The following is a 27,348-nucleotide window of genomic DNA, read 5'->3' as shown; positions in this document are numbered from 1 at the left end:
AGATTTGCTGTACCAGAAGCAAATGGTGAGGTCTATTTCTATTATTTAGTATTCTTTGGAAAGGAGCTAAGTAAATAAATGAATACTTGTCTATACACATCAGGCAGGTGGATTGACAGCACTGAGACAAGATTCATGAGTTAAAAAAAAGAGAGAAAAAGAGAGAGGGAGAGAGGGAGGAGAGAGAATGTTCTGTCACTGCATTTAGAAGCCAGGAAATCATGAACAGTATGAACACACTTCCTATAGAAAGTAAATAATGGTCTTACCACTTCCTCGTCTCTGCTGTAAAATTGGAAAAGCAATTCCAAAGTGTAGCTAATTAAATTTGGAGCTTTAGTGGAAAACTGTTCCCACTCAATGCAATCTTATCAAGAAAGTATATTATTTGCTCAATGGAAACAAAAGGTGAGTATTGCTAAAATCTGAATTAATTCCAGGAAGCCAAGGCTAAGGCTAATTTTTCTTTGGAATATTGATATTTGGTTAAAAAACAATTTACTGTGTCTATTCCTAACATAATATACACTGTGCAGCTGGTGAACACATCTTCTCAAAAGTGCTCCCATTTTTTATTATCTTTTACTTTGTTCATTATTTATAAATGAATAAAGTATTATAACATTTTTAAAAAGTGTTATATTGTGTTTGTACAGTATTATAATATTTGTAGTATAACATTTTTAAAAAATCACATTTCACGACATCAAAATCCAAATAAAATTAAGGCACTGAGTGAGTCATTAAAATTCTTTGAGGAGGTTTCATCAGAGGCAAAAAAGTAGACAAAGAAGAAAATGATGATATGGTGCAGCTCTAAAATACTATAATCCTGAACCCCAGGGACATAAAATGTTAAGGTTCACATTGAATTGAACCCAACCTGTATTTACATTGTGAAAAATGAGAGCATTTGACAGTGGTTTGGTCTAAAATCCAGTGGCTATCATTCAATAGCAGGTTTTGGTGAGATCGGTACTTTAAGTTTTCTGTTCATTATCATACTGGGCAGATGGCTTCTGGATGGTGACTCTCGTGATGCCAATGTAAAGATAGACAAAGAGTTGAACAGTTACTTGGTTAGCTTTTGTGAATGCAGAGAGGTTTCTTTTCTCTGCCTCCAAGCCATTCTCTGTCTTATTTCCTACTCACCCTGCAAGTTAATTTAAAGATATGCATCCTCTTATGCCTGGCCTTCCTTACACTATTATACTAATTCTAGTGGGTTTTTGTATAAACGTGTTATACATTTCACAAACCATAGAAGGCTGTTGGATGGTTTGCCAGCATGTGTCATCATTGTCCTCATCCTGTCCTAACAGGAACAGCTGCTAGATTTCATGTATAGACTTGTAAGATCCTAGGGCGGTGTCTTTATCCAGTTTAGGTTTCAGAATGGGGCCAGCAGTTTGGCCTTATGTTCAGATATAAGCCAGCCCCTTCAAAGTGACTCTAGGGGCCACGGCCAGGGTCTCTTCCTGACTGGACTTGACCAAGAAAGCAAGTTTCTTAAGTCATTAAAACATGTCTAGGACCATGAGGACAGTTAATATAACACTAGATTTAACACTAAGAATGTAGGCACAGTAAGACCAAAAAAAAAAAAAAAACAAAAACAAACCAAAAAAACCCCAGGATTTCCTGACAACATTGTGATACACTTTTTGAGGTTTTGCTACTATATCTTTAGGTTACAGTCATCAGTATATTCGTACTGATCAAGTCAGATAGAGTCACGGCTTCCATTACTTGCAGCAGAAAGCAACCTTACCTGCCTCAAGATGAGAGTGCAAGAACCACATTTGCAACTGTAATCTCTCTTGTCCCTTTCTTCTACCCTGATTTAATTTTCAAAGTGTTTTTTCTCCGTTCTCCTCCTAATTATTCAAATAAAGTGTTCTCATTACAAAAGTTTAAATGGCACAGAAAACAAAAAGTAAAAATAAACAGGAATGCTATGATTCAAGTGTTTTCAACACAGAGGCTAAATGAGGAGCTTTGTTTTGTCTTGCTTTTGTTTGTTTTCTTAATCTCCCGGCACCACACCTATTATCATCTCTTCTGAGCAAAGTGAACACGGCATACATCTTAGTCTCCACAGGACTGTCACTGTCACTGCTGTAGTTTCAGACTGAGTGAACATTTAATGTATGCACACTATGTGCTAAGAATTCACTGTGCCACATGCTTTCACGTGAGTTAGAGAACAGCTAGTACTGGGAGCCAAGTTATCACAGTTTCGTGGTTCCAACAGCTTGAAAACGTGGGAACTACTATGCTTGTGTTATAGGTAAGGAAAGCACACTTGCAAGGTTTGGTACCTGGGAATACTTCCCAAGATGCATTTTGCCTTTCTACCTAGAAAAGTGCTCTGTGAAAATAAGAGCAACAGAAACAAAATCAAAACAAAAGCAAAAATCATTCATTTGAATTGTATGATTACAATCATTGTATTTATACTTTTTTCTTTTTCTTTGCGGTGCTGGGGATTGAACCTAGGGTCTTGCACAAAGGAATAAGGCCACACAGAGCCATTGTTTCTACTTCTGCTTTTTAACCAGCTCATAAGGCAGGGTTCCATTTAGATCCTTTAGGAAGCCTTCTATTGCTTCCTTACCCTGAAGGTTACAACCACACCTTAAAACTAGAGATAGGGAAAGACACCTGAAATTAGCAGTGGTCCCTTTGAGCAACTCTATTTTCAAATGCCATAAAAGACATAGAGCCAGGTTTTATAGTCCAGTTGACTCTAGAAGTTCCTTCCACAGAAAGTCCATCCCTCTGAACAGAAAGGAAAGTCAGTGTCTATCCTTGGTAGATCAAGATGCTCGCAGTTTGAAAATGGCATTTAAAAGTTTCCAGTCCAAAGGCTTCATAGCTTTTAGATTACTTTCTTGTTCATGATTTCTTTTGGTTTAGTTGAAAAAAAGCTAAAGCAAAAACAAGCAAAAGGCCCATAAAACTAACTCATTAGAATTTTAGCCCTACTACTCTGAAATATATATAAATATTCCGTAACTCAAGGAAGGGCTGTCTCTAATATTTTTGGGACCCAGGACAAGAACACAAATGGAAGCCTTCCCTTATGTTCTGATCTATCTAGTCTTCTCTTCTGCAGTTCTTTTCTGCAGCACAAAGAGGCCTTTCATGCAGATGTGTGCACATCAGAGCTCACCAGTCCAAGCTGTGATCGACCCGTCCCGTGTACTAACCTCACTTCCTATCCTCATGGAAACAGCAGCCTCTGGGTTTCCCCTCACAACTCTAAGACATGGGTTCAGAAATATTTAAATAAAAAATTATGGGGTCCAATTTAACCTGCATGTGCTCTAAAAGGGAGAGCCAAATCCCAATGGGCCCATCCTCTTTCTCTACAGGTTCTTCTAAACTCAGTAGTTCAGAGTAAGTTTGCCTAGGCCAAAGGGAGGTACTGATTCAAGCTAACTTTTGAATCTGCCCTTGAATTTGATAAATTCATGATTCTCCCCTATACTGGGAATTGAACCCAAGGAGCTATAACCATAGGTTTTTTTTTTTTTTTTGAGACAAGGTCTTACTAAATTGCTCAGGCTTCCCTTGAATTTATAATCCTTTTTCCTCAGCCTACCAAGTAGCTGGGATTACAGGTATGTACCACTATGCCCCACAATTTTTTACCTTTTAAAATTTTACAGTTTTTTTTTTTTTTTTTTTAAACCAAATGTTACACTTTGGGGAGAATAGGAGACATGGCTCAGGAAAGTGTGATTTTTCTTGGTATAGACCAAAAATAACAACAAAGGAAATCACCAATGTTCTTTTTTTTTTTTTTGTCCTTTTCTTTTTAATGTTACTTAAATTCCAAAATTCTATTGGATAACTTCCCCATAGTGGCTACAGTGTAGATTCTGGAATCAGAAAGGTGTGGGTTTGAATCCTAGCACTGCCCTATGCTCATTTAATCGATGAACTTAATAATATTTAAATGAATTTGGTTCTATGTTGTTTTCTCATTTGATTACAGGAAGTAAAAGAAGCTTCCAGGTAGGATTGCGATGATTACTAAATGAGAAAATGTGGACAGTGCCTGGGACATCAGTAATAACATTTCTTATCATAATCAGGTATTTTTATGCAGTGTCAGGGCTGGAGCTTGACTTCATTGTTGATCGGTAGATAATTTAGAAAGACGTGATATATTATTTGGCATCTCTTTATTTCTATGCTTTCTGTTTAAAGTAAAATTTATTCTTTGGATAATTACATAAGGACTTTGGATACCATTCCAGGAATTAGTCAAAAGTGAACTGAAATATAATAACTATTTTTACTAAGTTACCAAAATAAAAGCAAAAAGAGAGTATAGCTTGGTTACCAGAAAAAATTTTTTTACAACCTTCTTGTTTACCAGGCATATTTCTTTCAAAATTAACATCCACTAGAATGAGTTAACATGTTATGTTCTACAAAGTACAATTTATAACAATAATGACTACCTTTGACTGGGTGCTCTTCTGTGTCATATAGTGTACCAGGTGATTTATACACATCATCTATTTGGTTTAATCCTCCTAACTTTCCCCTCCCCTATTTCACAGATAAAGAGACTCTTTGGAAGACTTCGGACTAGAAGTTTCTCCAGTGCCATTGTGGAGCAGCATGTGGATCACAGGGTGCAGGACACACCACTGTTGTTCTTTCTGTGTGCACACTGGCAGAGCTCCTTTAAACTGCTCCCCTTTGGCAGCCTCCCCAACTTGCCAAAGGAAATTATATGTGTCATGAAGGCAAAAATTAACGTTTGCCTCTTTTGCTTTTAACCTCTTCGGAGACACACAGTTCTGTCTACATGTACCCTCTCAGAAGGTTCTTGTCACAGTTTATATCTGTCTTGTTGTATATTTAATTGGGAACAATGTGCTAAATTTTCTTCTGTTGCTATAAAAGGAACTCAGGCCTGGTGGGTGGAGATAGAAAAACCTCCACTAAATGAGAAGGAACTCGGTTTACAGAAATTGGTACACTGATTTATTTCTCCACGAAAACTATACTGCCTCAAAACTCAGAAACTGCTGCAAAAGAAACTCTGGCTCTGGCATGCGATTTTAAAAAATGTAGTACAATAAACCTCAATACAAATACCTCTTCAAGGTACTTTATATTGTTCTTGGCATTAAGATCGACTAACACTTTTAGGAACCTTCAGCTGTGTGTTCGGAGCTTTATAAAATGTCACGGGCTGGTGGGACCATCACACACAGATGTTCATTTATACGTGCAATGTATTTGCTGAATTTCCTACCTTAATTATTCCTGCCATAGCCCAGAGGATTTGAGATGAATAGAAGACATTTTACAGACCCTTCTCGGGGCACCCGCTTGTAGATCAGAAACCAAGTCTCGGGTTACACACCCCCAAGTGCCAATACATCACTCCTCTGCTCTTTAAGCAGAACTTATGCAGAGAAATGGAAAATATGGAAAAGCTATTTATAGAAGAAAAAGTATGGGCGAGAAATGTGTTCCTGGAAAAAGAAATATTCCTTATTCTAAATGTGCCAAGTTTTTGGCGCAACGAGAGAGTATACCAGGAAAGGAGAAATAACTATTGGAAGTGTGATGATAACAATGATCAAAATATTTATTAAGAAAAAGCAAAGAACAAGCTAAGAAACGAAGTCCCAGGTGGAAAAAAAAAAAGCACACATTTGTCAAAGATGTGCTAAAATAGATTGTCTTTCTTGAGGATAAACAGTATGTTCTTGTCAGATCTAGATCCTACATCTCGAGAGAAAGTGCACCAGCGTACAAGATAAACACTTTGGACAGACCATTATGGGTTCAAAAGACAGTAGCTCCTTGCCAGATGAATAAAGCAAATGTCAACAAGGCAGACACACTTGAAACATTTGGAAAAATGTCCTCGCTATTCCTTTCTACATATAATACGCCATATGACACTACAGTTAAATCTGCTACTGCCAAAAAAGAAAAGAAAAAAAAAAGTACGTCAAGCTGTTGATTCCCCTGAGATTTGAACACAGGCGCAACAACACAGCAGAAAAGAGTATAGAAAGGTGCAACTTTTGCTTTTTTTCCCCCTCCTGATAAAGAAATGATTTCCTACAGGTAGCTGACCCGGAGTTAGCACCCATGCTGTGTGGAGCCAGACCTGGAGCAAGGACCTAGAACAGACCCCGAGAAGCCAAATGCAGCCTCAGGTAACTTAATGGGAATAGGAAACAAGAGAAAACAACCACAAGTTACTCAAATACTAGTCATGCCATCTGCATCTGTCTGTCCTGCAGTGCGCCGAACAGTGCTTTTCATAACGATCCTGTCTTTTCTTTCTCTTTCTCCCCCACATCATCAACAGGCACACCAAATGCAAATCTCCTCAGACTCTGATCCCACCCTAGCAAAATGCAGGACTACGACTATACTGAGTTTTACAATAATCTCCACAATGCCTATTATTCACAGCCCCACGGTTCTGTTCACACAAAAGATTGCAATTTGAATCTTGCGTTGCACAGGTCCAGCTCGGTTGGAGCTGGTTACCAGGCAAACGGTCCGTTTTAAGATTTACCGATCGCCGGGGAGAGTTAGTTGTGGGGGGTGGGGTGGGGATGGATAAACCACCCTGTACGTACCTCGCTTTGGCAGCTAAGAAAAACAATTTTGTGACAAAGAGACTTGCTCTTTTCAAAGCTCACCCAGCGAATGAGACTAGCAGAATGAAACCTGAGAAACTTCAGCCACCAAAGAATGCAGCCTTCCAAGGATCAAGGTGAATAATTGATTTGTCGGGTTTTGTTTCATCTTTTAAGCTATTTTGCAATGAAAGAGAAATTGGGGAATTTGTCAGAAGCCCAAACACTGACACACACACTTCTGACAGCGAGTGCGTAATCCGAACTATGGATATGTTTGCCAAGCTTATTCAACAACAACGATTAGCTGCAAAGCCAGAGAACTTACCGAGCGAGCACGAAATTATTGGAACAAAGCAGGGAGGAGGCAGGAGGCACCAAAGGCAGCTTCTCCCTCTCCCTGATGCCAGGTTCTCCCGTTCAGCTGTCTGGTCCACTCTTGCCTTTATAACTAAGACTCCAACAGAACTCACTAGCGGAACCTGATGAATTATAAAACAGCCCCTCCTAGACTCTCATATTTTACATCACAGGGGGTGACCATGCAGCATCCTCACTTGCTGGATACATATATTTCTTCATAACTCACTCTGATAAATATATCAGCCCTAGAAGCAATGCCAGTAATTGGTATTTGGGATGTACCAGTATTAACCAATAAGATGCTTTCCCACCATCAGTACTATCCCTTCAGCCTCCACTTGTGTTCCCCCATACCTTGTTAAGGTGGATCCACCCAACCCTGTGGAGAGTAGGCAAAGACGGCAAAATGTAAAGCAAAGCAAAATGTATCAATGCACTCAGAGCAAAATGCATTACTTAGGGTTAATTCTTATAATAGTCCCATAAGCACCAGCCCCCATAGTTGCAGAACATATCACAGCGTATCAAATGCTGTCAGTGTCTCTCAGTGGCTAAAAAGGTGTCAGGAGTGCTACAGTACAGATGAACATAGGCACTCAGAGAAAAGCGACTTGTTGGGGGTTCGCTGCACTTGGAGGACACAAGCAGCCGAGGGATCAGGAGTTCAGCCTGCTCACTGTGCCAACAAGGAGCTCACGGTAAGAAAGGTACAGTGACTTGACTGCGTCACACAAATGCTCAGTCTGATTTGAGCTTGAACCTAAACCCAGGTCTTCTGATATCAGACAGTCTTCCTATCTACCTACCATGTACCTTCCAGGGCACGGAAGTCTTGAAAACAGGCTGACATGAGAAAACGAGAAAGTACCATGGGTGGGTAGTGCCTGAGCTTTCTGTGCCCTCTCTGGAAGGGTCAGTGTAATCTCTGTTGGCTCATTGAATAGCAACGTGAAAACATAATTTGGATAATAATAGCTCACATCTACTAAGCACTTTTTATGTGCCAGGCAGTGTTCAAAGAGCTTAGCACGTATCATCTCAGGTAATCTTTCAAACATACCTATGAAGAGGGTTCCATTACAAAAATTATACTGTAGACAAAACCAAACCAAATGACACCAAAGCAAACCTGAGATTTCGAGAGGTTAACTAATCCATCTCAGAGTTAAGAGTGCAGCTGGAATCAGCCCAAGGCAGACTCTGTTCAAAGTCCATGCTCTTAAACATATTGTCCTATTTCAGACAGTGCTTACATTACACTGCTCAAGTCAGATGAACAATGAGAGCATATTTATTTACTATGGCATTTAGTAGAAATAATGGAAAGGACACAGAGTTTGAAATGAAACAGGTGGGGCTTGGGATATAGCTCAGTGGCACAGTGCCTGCCTGGCGAGCTCAAAGTCCTGAGTTCAAGTCCCAGTACCAAAAAAAAAAAAAAAGAAACTAAATAGAATTGTTTTTAAACTCTATCCTGTCCAGTAATTGATTCTAAATTTTTTAATCTATAAGATGGGTATATTAATACCTACTTCAAAAAAGTTAGTCAAATGTATCAGAAAAATGTAGTGCCAGATTTAGAGTATATGCCCACACATTGGTGGCTATTTTTCTGACCATACTTCCTTTGGGAAAGACAATTTCTGCTTTACCTTCTCCCTCAACTTGCTTTTAAAAATGTTAATGGTACTTTAACAACAAGGCCTGTAGGCTGCTGTGAAGAGAGAAAGGCACTTAGAGAGGTTATAGTGTACCCCATAGAACATCCATACGTGGACTTTCTCCCTGAGAATAGAAGGCCCTGGGGCTGTCCTCCTGGCTGCCTATTCCATTTACTAGCTTTTTTCTACTGCACTTTCATGAGTAGTTAGATGAATGCAGCCTGGGTTGACTAGTCGCAGGACGTGTGCCATCCACTATGAGATCAGCCTGGCTTCCTTCACCCTTTCCAAGCAAGCACCCTCCACAAAGGCTATTAAAAATAACGAATTTTCACAGGGAATAATGTGCTTCCAGCTATGAAGGGAAGGTGTGTTGGGAGGGAGACGGGCACCTCCTGTCTCAAAGGTCCCACTGCCAACTCCTCCGTATGTCAGCACAACCTAGAATTTGGCCGCCTGTGACTTCCCTTTCAGATGTTTGTGCACTAAGAAATGGCCATCTTCCCGGGATGTAACTGGCACTTCTTGAGTCATCAGTGGTGACCCTTGGGGGGAAAGGGTGATGGACTTATGTAGGATACACAGATTTATACAGGAGAAATTTTCTTAGCTCTGTGTTTCTAAGAATAACTCTGCAGCCCACTTGATTTGTTCACATAGAGATTACTTTTATATTGTATGTGTTTCCCTTCACACATATGCAATCATAATCACCACCTCATGCCTCCAGCTCTTGTCAGACATGGTGAGCTACATAGTACTATGAAACTATATCAATATTTTACTTACACAGGACTAATGACAGTGCTAATATTTACTGACCGTTTAACAAGGTGATGTGCTAAACCTTACTGACATTTCTCATTTGACCCCCACTACAGATCTTCTTTTTAAATTTCTTTTTTAAAATGAAAGGAAAACATATAAACAGACAGATATCCATTTACAAAATAGCATAAGAATAATACAAACAAAACAGAGTTACACACAAAGTTGTAGGAAATTAACGATGGTTGTCCACAACAGATCTTTGAAATGGGCTGTATTACTATTTCCACTTTATACATGAAGATTCTAACTAGAAGGCTTAGGTGCCTAGCCATTAATGGCACAATCTGAATAACTGAGGTTCAGAACTGCGGAGCCTGTTCCATTAACTACTGCATCCACTGATTCTAAGACATGGAAGCAGTATACAATGATACATTTGTGTTTACTTTTTGCACTATTTTTATCTCCTCACATCCCATTGTCTCCTTAAGGGACTTCACCCCGCAATCCCACTGAAATCATTCTTATCAAGGCAAATACAATGACATCCCTACTGACAAAAACCCTGGCCACTGTAACAGTCCTGTTTATGCAACCTCTTCCCAACATTTGGCAGAGCAAATTACCACCTCCTGGAATTGGTTACTCTTTTCTGTGTTTCTGAAAGCCTGAGTTTTCCTCTTACATCCCTATTCCCTCCTTCTCAGCCTCCTTGCTGGGTCTTTCTTCACGTCCTGACCTTTCAAACTGACAGTGCCTCAGGTAATTAGACCTCTCTGGTTACACTCAGTCACAAGGCCACAACATGTAGTATCAAGGTGCAAATGCTAGCTGGGCAATAAAACCTACCATGCTGCCTCCAGACCTTTGTACCCAGCTGCATACCACATCTAAGCATCTTTCACCCAAGTGTTTAATAATGGGATGCTTACAATTAAACCCTTAAGACTGCTCTATTGCCAGTGTGTAACTTTCTAATAAATGGCAAGGTCATTTATCCGGTTGCCCTTGGCCAAAACCTAAGAGTCATTCTTGATTCTTCTTACCTTACAGCCTTTGCTTTATTTACTAGCAAATCTTGTCAATTATATGTTCAAAATGCATCCTGGATCTTTTCTTTACCTTTAACTCTATAATTTATACCACTACTGTTTCCAACAAGGATTTCCGCAATTCACTCTTAACTAGTTTCTCCCCTCACACCCCGACTCGTTGCTACAGTCTCACCTGCACAGCAACCAGAGTCAGACACAGACACTCCCTGCTCCGTTCCCTTTAGTTGATCTCATTTTTCCTAGGAATTGTTCCTTCACTGTGGGCAGAACTCTATTGGGTTAAGTGTCTTCTCCTTAGAAGTAATTCTGATATCCAGTACAGTGCAGCATCCTTGGTTCCTTCTCTTCTCTCTAATCTCTTGCTAGACCTGTTCTTCCAGGCCAGAGACCTTGTCTATTTTGTCTGTTGATGAATTTCCAACTCTAGAATCGGGCCCACCACATAATACAGATTTAATACTCGTTACATGAATGTGTTCTAAGTCCTACCTTCACTATTTCTTAGTTGTAAATCTTTGCATAAATCACTTATTGTCCCTATGTCATAAATTCTTTAGTTACAAATTTTCTTAAAAAAACAACCAACACGAGAAACCCCTTTGAAGATAACAATATGTAATACAACAAGCATTGTTTATTTCCTACTACTTTGTTTGTAACTCTGTATTGTCTGTACTGTTCTTTTGCTATTTTGTAAAAGGTTGTCTGTCTGTTAATGTTTTCCTCTTTTTATTTTTAAAATTAAAAAAAACAAAACAAAAAAACCAAAACCCAACACTTACTGAGCTCTGACGGCTCACAGGTACTTTACAGTGTATTCAGCCTCTCCTCCGTTTGGCCTCCGTACCACAGTTCCACCATGCTTGTCAGTGTTGGCTGAATCGTGTTCCTCAAAATCTACACGTTCAATTCCTTACCTGTGCTGTATCTCCAAATGTAACCTTCTTTGGAAAAGGAACTGCTGCAGGTATAATTAGGTGAGACAAAGCCATATTGGAGAAGAGTGAGCCCCTCACCCAATATGACTCTTTTTCTGAAAGGGAGAAATCTGGACATGGATAACGCACACAGGGAGAAAGTCCTGGTACGTTTGGAGTCATGCTGCCACAAGCCAGGGAACTACCTGGGCTGGGAGAGAGGGAAGCCTGGAACAGACTTTCCCCTGGAGACTTCAGAGGAAGCAAGGCACCACTGACCCCTCCACTTCTGGCCTCCAGAACTGTGAGATCAATTTCTATTGTTGTAGCCCTCCAAGTTTGTGGAACTTTGTTAGAATAGACTTTAGAAAAAAAAGTGACACACCAGATATTCTCTTCTTATAATGCACAAGGAATTTGCAGCCAGCTTTCACACACAGGAATTCATTGGGCTGGGATTTAAACAAAGGTCTGTATGACTTCAAAGCCCACACACAGTAGCAGTGAATTCTAGACACTGCTACCTGACCTTTTTGGTCCATTGTAGATTGAGAAAAGTAACTAGGATGCAGTGATTTTACATCAAGCTAAATGGCCTTCCTTTATTATAGAATTATGTCCTTCCCACTGTTTATTTTTTTCCCATTAAGTTATCCTTTTACTTCTAAAATGATAATGAGCATACATAGCAATCAGTTTTTATTTCTTGTGTTTTTGTTTTGTGTTTTCCTGTCATCCATTTTATAGGCAAGAGAAAGCTGGCAATTCTGTTGGACAACCAAGGTTTCTTCTATAATGTTTCTGGTCTCTGAGGTATAAGAAACTCAGGGAACAAATTAAATAATAATCCTCCTCTCCATGAAACAAGTTCAAGAAAGCGCTTCCCATACAGTCACACTGGTAGTTGAAAGGGATAAGCTTTGCTCTCAATCTATTAAAAAGGCTTCTGCTTATATGTATACAAAAAACATGCTAATCGTCACAATCCCTCAGTATCCCTAAGTTAATCTAGTATAATCCATACTATAAATCAATAAATTTAACTCAGTTTAATAATATTCATTAATTCAGACCTTTCCTTATCCTTGCCCCCACCCCCTACCTATTATGAGAAACTTCAATGAATTTTTGACTTGCATTTGATCTGATCCATTTTCTTTTGGGTTCAGGACCTGAGGGCTTGTGAAAATGTCCAAGGATTAAATGAGATCACTTCTGTTAAGTATCTAGAACACCATAAAAGCTCTTAGTAAATGCTAATTCTCTTTAAAGAAAGAGGTAAAGCTTTACTTCTCCAGAAGAGAGCTGGCTTTAGGACTAAAGGAGATTTAGAGCAGATAGATTACTCAGGGAGAAGCCTGGCCAGGTGAACTTTACCCTTCTGCTAAGCATTCAGTGTTTCATAGACAGTTCATGGAAATGGCAGCGGTCTATTTTATGTACTCATGTTCATGAATATATGTACATATATAAAGTTGATTGGTGTATGTATTCCTTTTTCAGTTCCTGAAAAAGGATTTTTCTTTTCCGATACCAGGAACCAAACTCATGACCTCACACTTGCCAGGCAGGCACTGTGCCGCTGAGCTAAATCCCCAGCTCCCAGATTTTGAAAAGCTCTGCACATACAAACTTACTTTGTTCTACCATTATTTAGTCATCTATAAGCTATTTTATGTTCACTGATTTGCCCTACCTTGGAGATCCTTAGTTAAAACAAACTTCACTTCTCTTTGCCAAACTTATCTCAGACTCAAAACTGGAAAAGGACTTCCTTCTTTCCCTGAATATTTATACAGGACCCCCTGTATTATTACTTTGAATACCAAAAGAACAATGAATCAAGGTCAGATTCTGTGACTCCTGAGGGGCTCCAGTCCAGGAAGCGATAAGTGGATAATAACTAAATATTTAGCTGCGTATTTTATAAGGACTTTCTCTAAGGCAGTACACATGCCCAGAGGAACACCACCCAACATGGCCTAGTAAGTGAGGTCATAGAAGCTGGTTGAAAAAAGTGCTATGTTAGGCTGAGTGGTCATGGATGATGTCATGGTTTGAATGTATCCCCCAAAGTTCATGTGCTAAAGATTTAACCCTCAATCCAACAGTATTAGGAGGTGGGGTCTGTTAAGAGGTGAGAGTGGGTTTGTCACAAAGCAAATTCAGTCATCTCTTAGCCTCTTCCCATGTGATGCCTTCCACCTTGTATCTTAGACTTAGCCTATAGAACTGCAAGAAGTAAATCTCTGTGAAATATAATTTCTTTATATTCTTTATAATTTACCCAGTTTCAGATATTCTATTAATATCTTTATTTATATTATTTATTTATCTTTATTTATTCTTTATTATATTCTTTATTTATATTCTTTATTTATCTTTATTTATATTCTTTATTTATCTTTCTTTACATTCTTTATAATTTACCCAGTTTCAGATATTCTATTATGGCAGCATAAAAACACTACAACAGATGACTAAGGATGACCTAGTACAAAGTATTCCAGTCCCTATGAAAAGCATATTTAAAGGCACCAGGCATGAAGGGACTCAACATGGAAGTCTGGGCAAGTGAAATTTTATCCATTTAGTATTTGATAACTGAAAGATCATGTGACGGCAAAAAGACCGGCTTCAGACTTTAGGAACACTGTAGAAGAATAAATCCTTTTTCATGAACTTTCTCAGTGCCCTGAAAGCTGAACTAGAAAATGTCATGCTTTATAGTTAGACAGTCCTGATTCATTCAAGTGACCTTTGCAAGCTGCTGGATGTCTCTGAATTAAACCTGTTGGTTCCTCATCTATAAAATGAGGGTGATACTATCCATCTCATACAGTTGTTGTATTGTTATGAAATTAAAAATATGAAGTATCTTGTTACCTGACTGTCTCCAAATAGCAGAGCACTAAAACCACTTGTATCATTGTGAATAAGAACCTGTATCACTCATGCCAGCTCTGGTTTCCTCCTGGGGTATATTTGTTTTCCTTTCTGTTTTTTTTTTCCTGGTACTGGGAATCGAACTCATGACCTTGCACTTGCCAGGCAGGCACTGTGCCGCTGAGCTAAATCCCCAGCCCCTGTTTTCCTTTCTGGACCAGTAGGCTTAAAATCTTGTTCATATCATCATTTAAAGTCATTTTGAACGCATACTTACACATTTAAAAATTATAGCTTGTACAGTCATCTTACTGTGGCACAGTATGACCATTATAAAATGTATACCAAAAGAGAAATTTAAATGCTGTGTTGAAAAATTAATAAAGAGAATATATTGTATATCCCTGGGGAGTGTATATAGCCAAGCCATAGAATACTAAGAGCTCCTAGACAAAAAAGACTAATCTCATTCATTCATGGAGCATCTTGCAGCAAAGACCAAGTACTCAAGAAATATCAAGTGATTGATACGGCAACACATATATAAGGAAAGCGAAAACAAAACCTCAGTGGCTTATTAATGCCACCCATGTCCAAACTAGACTGATTGATTGACTGATGAGACGGGATCTAGTTAGGTAGTGCAGGATGGCTTTGAATTTACTATGTAGTCCAGGCTGATCTGGAGCTCACAGTGATCCCCCTCCTGCCTTAAATCCTTAAGTGCTCAGATTATAGACCTGAGACACCATGCCCAGCTAGCTTTTATCTTTAAATGTTAATACATATTTTAATTGTAACAAAAGATTAATATAGTAATATTAAGCAACCAAAATGTAGTAGCCCTCTTCCCAAAGTCACTGGCAAATGTAGAGCTAATATTCTTCTTTTGTAAGGGCTAACAGTAATGGTATCTACTTTTTGAGTCCTTATGGGGGGCAGGCACTGTATTGACCACTCTACATACGTACTCCTTGATTTGGTCTTTACAATAATCAGGACACTATACTGCATCTCCATCGAGGGCATCTGACATGTTGTAGTCTATGGTGGGTGTAAGGGGAGGAAAGTTAGTGGGCAGCAACCCAGCCCATGGGCCAAACCTGGCTCACTGTTTTAACACACGAGACAAGTACGTGAGCCAAGAATAGTTTTCATATTTTTCATTGGTTGGAAAAAATAATCAGAAGGATAATATTTTGTAGCATGTGAAAACTAGAAATTCCAATTTCACTTCGCAAACATAGTTCCATGGACCACAGCCATGCCCGTTCATTTATGTATTATGTACGGTTGCTTTGGCACTATGATGACAGAATTGGTTATTCCAGTAGAGATCATACAACCTCTGGCAGCTAAACATTTTTAGCATCTCCTGCTTTACAAAGTAAGTTTGCCAACTCCTGTACATGAGCGGAGTCCTCTAGATTTGTGCCGTTTGCAGCTTGCATTGGTTATAAGTAAGTCACAGTGTCGATAACAATCCTATTTAGAAATGGACGTTCACCGAGGTTAACTCACCTCTCCATGCACTTAAAAAGCTTCAGAGCCAGCAATATTTAGGAGAAGCTTTTAAGGCTGAAATATGCCCTTGATCTCATTCACAATCCAGGTCCTTTTCTCTGATGCTTACTTCTGGCTGCATAGCCCAGCCAATCACCCCCAACCTAACTACTTTACTGCCCCCACCGTCTTCTCTCTGCTCTCACGCCTAGATTTTGATAGAATTACGACTAAGGGCAGGGTATGATGGGGGACAGGCCAGTGGAACAATACCAGAGTTCACTCATTTACAGCACCTTTCATCCTTTCTCCCTGAGTCTCTCAAATGCACATTTAGCATCTGAATCCGAGGCTCTGCCATCTGCGGCTAAACTGAAAGTGATGAAAAGGTTAGGTGGTAGAAAGCCGGAAACCTCATTACTGGCTCTTTGCCTACAGAAACTCAATCAATTTATGTTCTTTCCCAAGGAACTTCAAACTTGTACCGGCTCAGCTGGTTCCTTCCAGAGCCTGTCATAGGCTGCTTTGCACAGCTGAGATCAGAAGCTGATACATAAGGCTCTGGATATGTTTTTCTACTCTGGGGAATATGTTCCTTTCTTCTAATTCCCATTGTACCAGAGCCCCCTGGAGTCTCAGCCACTCCTGGGTTGTGATCTGGTAAACTGCAAATCACAATACTGTAATTCCTAGACAGTATCCTGAAGTCCTATATAGGAACATAAATTTCCAGCTCAATTACAGCTAGAACTTCACTTCTAAGCAAGAACAATACTGGTAGGGTATCAACTATGTAAAACTGTAAGAATGGCTTTCATGTATGCTAATTCTCAGTGAACAGGGATTTGTTATTCCCATTTCACAGATGAAGATACCCAGACTCAAGAGAAATTAAAAATTAAATTATTCAAGAGAAATTAAGTGTATATTTTATATGTACCTGGTAAGGTGTAGTTCTAAGTGCCAAGCCTTTAAGTCTCTGACTTCTAAGTGCCTTTCACTTCAGCAAAGGAGCTTGTCGTCAAGTGAGTTTGTTGTCGTGGTAGTCATCTTAAGGCAAACAACCCCCCCAACAATTATGGCAAGATTATTCCTTATAATTGAGCTGCAGCATGATGGGCAAGGTTTCAACTTTCTAGCAAATCATTTAAGCAATGCCATCCTCTGTAAACTCATCTGTAAAATGGGAATAATAGCATGCCAACTCTGGGAGGCTGGGGCAGGAAAGCTGAAATATTGAAATCAGCCTGTGTACTTTAGCAACTTACCAAGACTCTGTTTTAAAATTAAAAAGAAAAATTAAAAAGGACTGGAGCTGTAGCTCAGTGTGAAGGTCCTGGGATCAGTTCCCAGCACCACAGGATAAAAACATACCCACACGCATGCAGTGTTGTGGTGAAGATTATATAAAAGAATACAGGTGTTGTACTTAAAGGAAATGTTCAGAAAAAGCAAATCCATATAGACAGAAAATATCTTGGTGGTTGCCTGAAGTTTAGGATAAGGGTTGATTGGAAATGAAGTTGCTAGTAGGTGTAGGGTTTGGGGATTGATGAAAATGCTATCAAATTGATTGTGGTGATGGTTAGAAAACTCTGAATATACTAAAAATCAATTAATTGTATACTTTAAACAAGTGAATTTTAAGATATATGAATTTAAAGATAATGTAGGTAAAGTGTTTAGCACAATGTCTTGCACATAATAAGTACTTTATAAATGTGGGCTTTTGTCATTATTACTTAGAGGCATAGACTAGCTGGCTTCACCAAACTCATTTACTTTTCTCCCAGACTTCACAAGAGAGGTGAGGTGCTGCCATGTCTGAGCTCTGGCTAGTGTCACAGAACAGTCCTGTCCCAAAAAACATTCCCCTCACGGTACCTTCTCTTCCCGCCCACCAGCTCGATGCAAATGAATCTCTTAACCTTGAAGTCCTGTGGTGAAGACAGGAATCTTAAGGTAGAAAAGCAAAAGTTCCTGAATTATAGTCTGGAGAAGAGTTTGCCACTGGGCAAGAAGATCAGTTTTAGACTTCATGAGAGGGGCTGGGGATTTAGCTCAGCGGCACAGCGCTTGCCTGGCAAGCACAAGGCTGTGAGTTCGATTCCTAGCACTGGAAGATAAACCAAAAAAAAAAAACCAAACAAACAAAAAATAGACTTCATGAGAAAGACAGTATGCTTCTATTGACAGGTGACTCCATTCTGAGATCTGACTATAACAACAGCTAGTACTTCTGTAACTAACTTAGTATTATTGGTTTTAAGCCTTCCAAATTGAGGAACAGCATCTATCCCCATTATGTGCCTAAAATAAATGATAGATTAGGTGACCATGCTGGCCCAGGGGTCCTGAGTGTATATGGGAAAGCTTGTCTGGCTAATCTGACCAAAATTCTAGTACTGACAGAATCACTGGACAGTCTGGAAAGAGTGAGAAGCTTCTACTTACCTTTCCCAACTTGGGGAAGCTGAGTCCTTGTTTGCCCTTCAGCGCCTTCAGGAGAGGCCAAATGAACAGCAGGAACCTGCCCTCAAACTGGGAGGAGCCATTGGCTGCGGGGAATGCTCAGGCAGCTCTGTGCCTGTGCTCTCTGCTTCTTTCCTGTTGCCCTTCATAGAGGACATGGGGCCTTCTTCTCCTCCACTTTGGTAAGAAGGAAAACCATATAAATGAAAGACTTGACCCAGTCAGATTAGGTATGCTGAGGGCTTTCTAAACGGGTATCCTTGGTTCTCTAAATGTGGAAGGCAAAAGGAGCTATTAGCTCTCCTGGTGAAAAAAGCCAAAATATTTGATTGCTATTGTCTCTCATTTGGAAGATTTGCTGTCAGAGCGGAAAGCTCTGAGTCATTCTCTGGAAAAGGTGAACAGAGGATATGTAACTACAAGCAAAAAGTAGTAAGAATGGGGAGGGAGGAAGGGTTCTTAGTTTATGAACCCCTCCCTCAAATAGGTGTGTCAAACTGGGCCAACAACCTCTCCTATGATTTTCACAGGACACTGTGAGGACCAGTGGTCGTGTAAAGAGAAACTGCACTCAAGTCTGTTATGACTTGCCTTTGATGTCCCAAAGCCTCATGCAGTCATAGGTGGAGCTTTTCCAGAGGCGGCTGGATCTACACTGTGTGATGCTGGGATTGATTCACGGTACAATGCTAGGCTCAAGGGCACTAGGATTAAGGGGTTATGTGTTACCCACCCTAAGTGGTCTGGATAAAATAAAAGGGCAAAAAGAAGCTGTTAAGGCTCTTGCTGGTTTGCTACCTTCTGTCTGGCCATAACTGTTGCCCCTCTGCCATGTGCCACCCTGCCTGGAAACCAGCTGATTATGGACTGAAATCTCTACAAAGTGTGAGCCAAAGAAACCTTTGCCCCTTGAACTTTGGGTGTTGAGTATTTTGTCTCCGCAACAAGAAAAGTAACTAACACAAAGTCTTACAAAAATAGTTGTGATTCCTGTGTTTTTACTGAGAGTTCATTACACATTGCTTATTAATCTTTGACAAACTTATGACATAAAGATTATTATTAGCTCACTAGAAAGATAAGGAGACAGAGGTCTAGAGAGGTTAAACAAAGCCATATTCCTATCCCCATGATCATACAGGTAGATTGTAGAGATGGGATTCTGCCCGGGAACTGAGGGATGCTGAATGATACATCTCTAACTGTTCAATCACTCCAAACAAATGAAATGTATCATTAAGGCCAATGGATCTTACTCTGGAGAATTCAGCAGATTCTTAGGATGCCCCGAGCCAAACTTCCTCTCCTTGTGGAAGCAGAATGACCTACAAGGCTGCCTGAGTTCAGGCATATTAAGTGGCCAACAGAATAATAGAATAGAAAGGGAAAGATAAGAAGAAAGGCCATTGTCCTGGGCCCCAGAGACTAGCTTTTCTGAACAAGATTCATAAAGACATTCAGACTGAGACGCTCAGAGTTTGAATATCAGATCAGTGCAGACAGGACTGTGAACTTCCAGATAGAAAGGGTGTCTTTCTGCTGAAAATAGCTTTCCTCCCCCGGCAACAAAGCCATAAAGAAAGAAAGAAAAAGCATCCGAGTTTCTGTTTTCTGTTTGCCAGGCAGTTCCTTTTCTCCTTCACCCTCGCAGTCCCATTGTGTCTCTATTTCTTCTTAGCAAGCTCTATTTAAACCAGATGGAGCAGTAGCATTCTGAAGCTAGCTCTGAAGCCCAGGAGAATCACATCATAAATAAATAAACAAACGCACAATTCAGCAATTGGGAAATCAGGTGGGAATGAGTTTACCAACTGAGCTGGAAAAGTACCTAAAAATCTACTCCGTGAGGAAATATGTGAATGTGACCGAGTCCTTACCCCGAACAGGTGACCATGCTGACTTCCTTCAGTAAACTGGGCCCTCGTGGAGAAGTAGTGGGAGGTAGTGATCCAGAGGATGGTTCAGTGGGATATGCAGTGGCCCTCTATCCACTCCGTATCACCAGTATACTGATAGTGTTACCCCAAAGCTGCTGTGAAGCACTTGCTCACCCCTTGTAACAAGCAAGACATTTTTCCAGTGCTGTTTTTCTTCATATCTGCTGTTCTTCCTTTAAGTCTTACATAATTCAATCATCAACCCATGTAAGGCTTAATTTAAAGGAAACCATAAGTTGGGCTAGTTCACTGTGAAGGGTTAGGGGTATTATATTTATTCCAGAGTCATCAACAATGTAATGGTCTATTACAAGCCTGACCCAGTGCCAGCCTCTGGGAATACAAATATAATAGTGCCTAACCCCTACCCATAAGAAGTCTATGGCCTCCTAGGAGACAGATGTATTCATAAACTAGGGGAAAGAAGGGTTACAGGTACTAAGATACAAGAAAGTGCATGAGCTATTTACCAATAAGCTCTAATGCTAGAGAATCTGTAGGGATAAAAAGAGTAGGGCTCAGTAAAAGAGACTCCTCCCATCTGTTTAGGAGCCCTGAGAAGTTATAAACGGAGAAGAGAGTGAGATGTAGTCTGGTCGGAAAGAACAGGAAATGGGGACAAGTGCGCAGTGAAGTCTGCAGGCGCTTGGACCTGGATGGGAAATAGGCTCGGCGAGAAAGAACTGAGAGGCGGTCCTGGGAGGAAGAGGGTAGCTCATCTGCTGCCGCATGAGTCATGGGACTCCATCCCATAGGCCAGGGAGTCTTTGAAAGACTTTAAACAACAGAGTGAACATGATCCAATTTGCACTTTAAAAGATCACCTTGGCAACTGTGTGGAGGACGGGCTGGAGGTGTTGCGGCTGGGAGCGGAGAGAACAGTGCAACAGCGAGGGGGCGACTGTGGTGTTCCTGGTGGGAGGGACAAGGTCTGACGTCAGACAACAGCAGTGGGATGAGAAGCCAGGGGTGAGCATAAATGTTAAGAAGATAGAATTCTTCGTGGAAGCAATGAAAGCCCTGCTCTGGTCCCCAGCTTTGGTACAACATCTCCATGAGACCCTGGAGAAGCTCTTCTTTTCTGGAGTCATGTTGTGGCCCCTGAGAAGATGCCTTGTGTATTTGACTTTTATTGTTCATCTCCCAGGTGAGCCAGTCAGTGAGTGAGGGCACTTAGTCCTTGACTGCCAGTTTAAAGGTTTTGTAGTACGAAGAACTCAACTGAGGGACCAGGCTGAGTTCCACCCGCATTCGCTGCTCCTGTATTTAGAGCTCAATGTGCATTACGATGTGCTGCAGCTATGTTGGAAATGGAAGGGATCAGGACTTGGCCTCTGCCTTCTCAGAGAGCCATGAGGCAGCCTACAATTAATTCAGTTCTGCCAGCGCTGAGCAAGTGCCTAAGGGCAGAGCATCATATCGTGTCTGCAAGAGTAAGCAACAGGACACGGTCCCTGACATAAAGGAGTTCATAGTCAGACATGGAAGAAAACCAGGTTACCAATAGAGAGTTATGAAGCAATGTGGGAACCCAGAAGTGACAGACAATTTTTACCAAATTAAAAAAAAATCCATCTTTGATTTTCCCCACAGCAAACAGAAGTATGAGTGTCTTTTCGGTGGCCCATGGCTGCTAAGCGTCCCCATCATGACAGCAGCTTTAATGTGAGGTCACTTTAACTACACACACATCTTTTCTATGGGTGAGGCCCTACACTAGGTGCTCCATATAAGAGCAAGACATGCTCTGTGTCTTCAAAGAAGCCTGTCAGTTTCATCATATTTTGGATTGCAGAGTGGAGAAAAGAGAGAAGCTTGGACTTGAATCATTTCACTTACCAAGCCACAGAGCTTAGCACAGTGTTTAGCATATAGTTGGTGCTCAGTAAAACTTCAACTCAAGTGAATATTAAATTTGCTATTTAAAAAAAACGAGGTTGACTCTCAAATAAAAAATATATGATATTTAATTATTCAAAGAATTCACTAAAGAGAAATTTCTTTTATGTAAGTCATGAGTAATTAATCAAACCACAGGCCACTGGCTTGTAGCATAAATTCCTATAAGGTTTCTAAACAGCACAGCTATAGCCCCATAGCCTTGGGAAGCACCTGGCATTGATTTGCTTTAGTGGGTATTTGGTAGACCAACTTGGTTCTTTAAGCTAGGGTGAGTTCAGTGCGTAGAGCTTTTTCCTGAAAGAAATTAATTCCCAACCCTTTAAATACACCGAGCTGTTCTGTTTCTAACCCTCAAATCTGAAAAGACCATACTTGGAAATGGCATTGCTTAGAAAGAAATGGAATATCTTGGGGGCATGGAAGGGAGAATTCTATCAGTAACCTGCCTGAGAAAAGTTGCTGACTTGGAAGATGAGACAGTACACACGAAAAGCTTTGAAACCAACTTCTTTAAATCCCCAGATGGGATTTAAAAAGAACATGCACTATTTTGTGTTATTTTTATGAATAATAAGGCCAAGAGTACTGAGATTCTAGCTGGAAAGAATTATGATGTAAAATTTTAAATCTTTGGCCCGTAACAAATGACTCTGAAAGACTTGTGAGTGACTGGGGTTTTGGACTTTGAAACTTGCTGAGGGTCAGTGTAAATAGTGACTATTAGTCATGGTAAAACCCAGTGATTGTTCATAGGGGACTCTGATTCTAGCCTGGCTGGGGCGTCACCCAGCCTCTGCCACGTGCCAGCTATGACAACCTTGGGCAAGTCACTCAATGTCATTTAAGCATGAGGTCCTGTTCGTAAATAAAAACAACAATGCCTGCCTTATAGGGCTGCTATGAGGTGCAGCTCTTGAGGCAGTAGATATAAGTAGCTTAGTATAGAGTCTGGCATATAACACATATTACTATTAGTGTTATGAAAGAGAAATGTTCTTTCCAAAATTGGTTAAAATCCTTGTTTAAAACACTTCTTAGACTGAAGTGAAATAATGCATGATGGATTTGCAGAAACGGGAGTGGGTGTTTCATTTTAATAAAATTGTAATATGCTGAAGAACAGAGCAGCATTTTGTGCTAATCATAAACCATTTCTCGGAGTCATTTTTTAATTTTTTAACTTACGAAAAAATAAGACAAAATTTCATATTCAAATAAGAGAATAACGATAGTTATTACACTGTGTCATTCTCTTCAAAGTAGTTACTCAGAGTATAAGACATAGACCAAAAAGATTCTTACAAAAAAGAAACGAACAGACACCCATGTTTATAGCAGCACAGTTTATAATAGCTAGAACTTAGAAACAGCGTACATGTCTGTCGAAAGATGAATGGATAAGAAAGATGTAGTATTTACACACAATGGAGTACTATACTGCCATAAAGATAAACCTGAGGCATTTGTAGGTAAATGGATGCAACTTGAGAACATAATGTTAAGGGAAATAAGTGAGACACACAAGCTCAACTATCATGTGCTTGATCTTATATGAGAAACACAAAGAAGAAAATAGAAGAGATACATAGGAAATAGGGAAAAGTTCAAATACCTGCCCAAACTACAAAGTCCATTGTGCTAAAAATATTTCAATATGTATGCTAATTGGTTTCATTTATACTTCTAGTTTATCTTCATTTGTATAAAAGAAAGATTTGTGTAACAGTAAAATTATGCTGTGTGTGAACCTGGACTTATGTACAGTGTCTTACTAAATACAGTATGTATTTTCATGTGCCAGTAAGGTGACATAGGCCTCTTCTGAATGCTATTTGATGATTTATTACAAAGAACTCCAGACTGGACAAACCTTAGTTTGAGTCTCATCTCTGTCACTTAATGACTGTAAGCTCTGGCAAAACAAATAATTTTTTAAGCCTCAGTTTCCATATCTGTAAAATAGAGATAATAACTGTACTTTCAGTTTGCATAAGTTTGAAAGAATTTCATGAGATGACAACAATGTTATAGAGCTTTTCCTGTGTGTGAAATTCTGGCTGCCTCTAGTACACTGCTCACCTTCTCCACGTGCTACATTACCTTTCAAACATTAGAAACTTTGGGGGCTGGGGATTTAGCTCAGCGGCAAAAGCACCTGCCTGGCAAGCGCAAGGTCGTGAGTTCGGTTCCCGGTACCGGAGAAAAACCAAAAAAAACAAAAAAACAAACAAACAAAAAAAATCAAACATTAGAAACTTTGCAACCTGTGGCAAAGCTACAGAAATAACCTAAAGGTTCCCATGCAGACATGAGCAGATGGATAGTAGCCCCAAATATGTCAGATGGATTGAAAAAGTTGGAGAGAAGATAACAAAGCACATTAACTTTTTGACCCATGCAGGGCCTGCAACACTTAGGGAGAAAGAAAGGAAGAAGGCAGAAAAGAGCACTGCTGAACTGAGAGTGTCTATGCTGTAATCCTCATGTCTTTGGTCAAATAAACTTCAGATTATTGTGGGGATTTTTGTGGCCCCCTGGGTCAGAGGTAATGGGCATAAAGGGATTCCCTGTCTTTTAACTTTAAGTTAGTATAGCCAAGAGTAGTGAAACACACTTGTAATCATAACTGTTCCAGAGGCTGAAGCAGGAGGGTAACAAATTTGGGCAATTTAACAAGACCCTGTCTTAAAAAAAAAAAAAAATTAAAAGGGCTAGGGGGTGTAGCTCAGTGGTAGAATGCTTGCCTAGATTGTGTGAGGCTCTAGGTTTAGTCCTGAGTATCAGAAATAAAGTTATTTAATCTCTGAGCCTACTTTCATCTTTAAAATTCAGATAAAATTATGGCACAATTTACCCTGGACTATTTTTTTTTTAATGTACTGATATATAAAGATATCTAAGACACATTAACTAAAAAAGGAACAGTGTAGAATAGAGTGCTTAGGGTGCTGCTTTGGTATGGAAGAAAGGGATAAAAAATATCTGTCTATCTATCTAATTCCTCATCATCATCATCATCTCTCTATCTCTGTCCTTGTCCCTGTCCCTGTCCCTACCCCTACCTATACCTCTACCCCTACCTCTGTCTCTATCTCTAGCTCTATCTCTATCTTTCTACCTACTGATCTACTCTATGGTACCTACCTATCATCCATCCATATATATATTCATACACATGGGAAACACACGAGTACACACACATATTTATATAATTTCCTGTATTTGTTAAGAAAGTTCCAAAAAGACAGACACACACACACACACACACACACACACACAAAATAGTGACTGGCTATGTGACATGGATGGGGGCAGGAGAGGAAAAAATCTTTTCAATACATTTTGTAAAACTAAAATATTTAAATTATGTTAAATTAAGTTAGGGCAGTGGTCAGTACCTATCTCCAAGGCTGTTCCGAGGAGCACATGAAATAAGGCATTAAAGATTTGGTGCAGGGACTTGGCACACAGCAAGCATTCAGCACACATTAGTAGGGATTATCATCTCAGAAAGAATGGGCAGAGCTTTCCTCTGGTCTCTGCTTTTTGCATAAGTGCCAAGGACAGCTGGAGACAAGTTGCAGGCACTTGGACACTGGAGCTTTCAGGGAGGCTTAAGAAGCAGAGAAACCGTGAGTACCTTCTTATTTCCTCGGCCAAACTCCCAGAGACCAGAGACACGATGCCCACCCAGAAACAAAGGTGGGGCCTTTTCCTCAGGAACCTGAGCACAGTGGATAGAATGACACCCTCGGCACAGACCCACACCCGACCACAGCACCGAGAGTTAGAACTGATTTAAAATAAGAAAGCCTCAGAACAAAACAAGACAAGATGAACAGATGCCAATGAACTGTCATTTTCTTCTACTGTACTCCTGAAAACGCTGCCATGTCCTTAAAGTACACATTTTTGTGGCTTAATTGGCAATGCTTCAATGGAATGAAAATAATAAAAATTCAAAAGACTGACTCTGAATGGAATCCTTTATATAGCCACAAAATTAATAATCTAATTTCTTTCTCTGTCTGCCCTTAAAAAAGACGTGATAATCAGACACAAAAGGTAGGAAATTGAATCATGAGTATTCACATATTGTAACCCAAACAATTGCTCTAGTATTGCCTGTTTTCCTTAGGGTTATTCTATTTGGCTGACAAAATAATGACTCCAATTATTTTAGTTCTTTTAGGATTAAAATAAGTAGCACTTTTTAACACAGAAAAGTACTGTTTTGGGCACTTTTTAGGGAAACACCACACAAGGGGTTGTTTTGGCTTTGTAAGGCGCTTCCATCCACTAAACCATAACTTTGGGACCACATCACATCAACCTTTGGGTTAGACAGAGACAATCCAGGAAGAAAAAGATACAGCCTTTTTACCTAGGAGGTTCTGGGCCTAGCAGGGGGAGAGCAACAACGGAAGGCAATATGGCATTAGGGAGACTATGGCAGATAGCACAAGGTACACTGGAGCATGAAGAAGGAGTAGTTGATGAGGATGGACTCCACAGAGGAGGTGACGCTTAATGCAGGACTGAAAGTATAAGTGTATATGAGGCATGCAGGACAGATGCCGCAGGAAGGGCACAGAACTGGAATAATCAAACATAGTAGAGAAGGGCACAATGTAGAGCTTAGCTGGGTCCTAGAGACCAAGGGAGGCAGCCAGAAAGGGAAGGCTGCAAAGAGGCCAGGGGTCATACCCCATAGAGTTGAGAAAACAAGGAAGGTTTGTAACCTGCTGTGTTTGACAAGTCAACTTCTTTAACAGAAGCAGAGAAAGTCATCACTGCTCCATCAGGAGAATGTCCTGAGGTTGCTCCCCCTTATCATGGCAGAAGGATAATTTTTAATTCCCCTGGCCAGCCTTCCAACATAATGCTGAAAGAGTGTCTTGCTTGATCTTGCCAGGAACTTAACCATGTTTGCAATGTCAGTGTTGACTTGGGGTGAGGATATGTCAGCAGATTCTCCTGACCCTGCCCTCTCTCCACCCCTCCCTACCTGCCTTCCTCTTTTCTTTTCTCTATGTTTTCTTAATTTCTTTTTCTTTTTCTCTCTTTCTTTCTTTCTTTCTTTCTTTCTTTCTTTCTTTCTTTCTTTCTTTCTTTCTTTCTTTCTTTCTTTCTTTTTCTTCCTTCCTTCCTTCCTCCCTCCCCTCCCTCCCTCTTCCTTTTCCTTTTTCTCTCTCTCTCTCTTTCTTTCTTTCTTTCTTTCTTTCTTTCTTTCTTTCTTTCTTTCTTTC

General features: G+C 40.1%; 1 protein-coding gene across 20 annotated transcripts in view; it reads right to left on the bottom strand.

Moving 5' to 3' along the window:
- Dlg2 (discs, large homolog 2 (Drosophila)) overlaps window positions 1–27,348 on the bottom strand; it is a 1,924,417-nt gene that overhangs the window by 188,716 nt on the left and 1,708,353 nt on the right. Inside the window, exon 1 of one of the 20 annotated variants that reach the window (XM_013511789.1) lies at window positions 6,961–7,176. The exons of the other annotated variants lie outside the window; for them this stretch is intronic. The gene's annotated coding sequence lies outside the window, so the exon portion shown is untranslated. Of the gene's footprint in view, window positions 1–6,960; window positions 7,177–27,348 lie in introns of those variants that run through there. 20 annotated transcript variants of the gene reach the window in all.

Source organism: Chinchilla lanigera, unplaced genomic scaffold (assembly GCF_000276665.1).
Source record: "Chinchilla lanigera isolate Chin_1 unplaced genomic scaffold, ChiLan1.0 scaffold00013, whole genome shotgun sequence".
Taxonomy (NCBI): Eukaryota; Metazoa; Chordata; class Mammalia; order Rodentia; family Chinchillidae; genus Chinchilla; species Chinchilla lanigera.
This window is presented reverse-complemented; position numbering and strand designations above follow the sequence as displayed.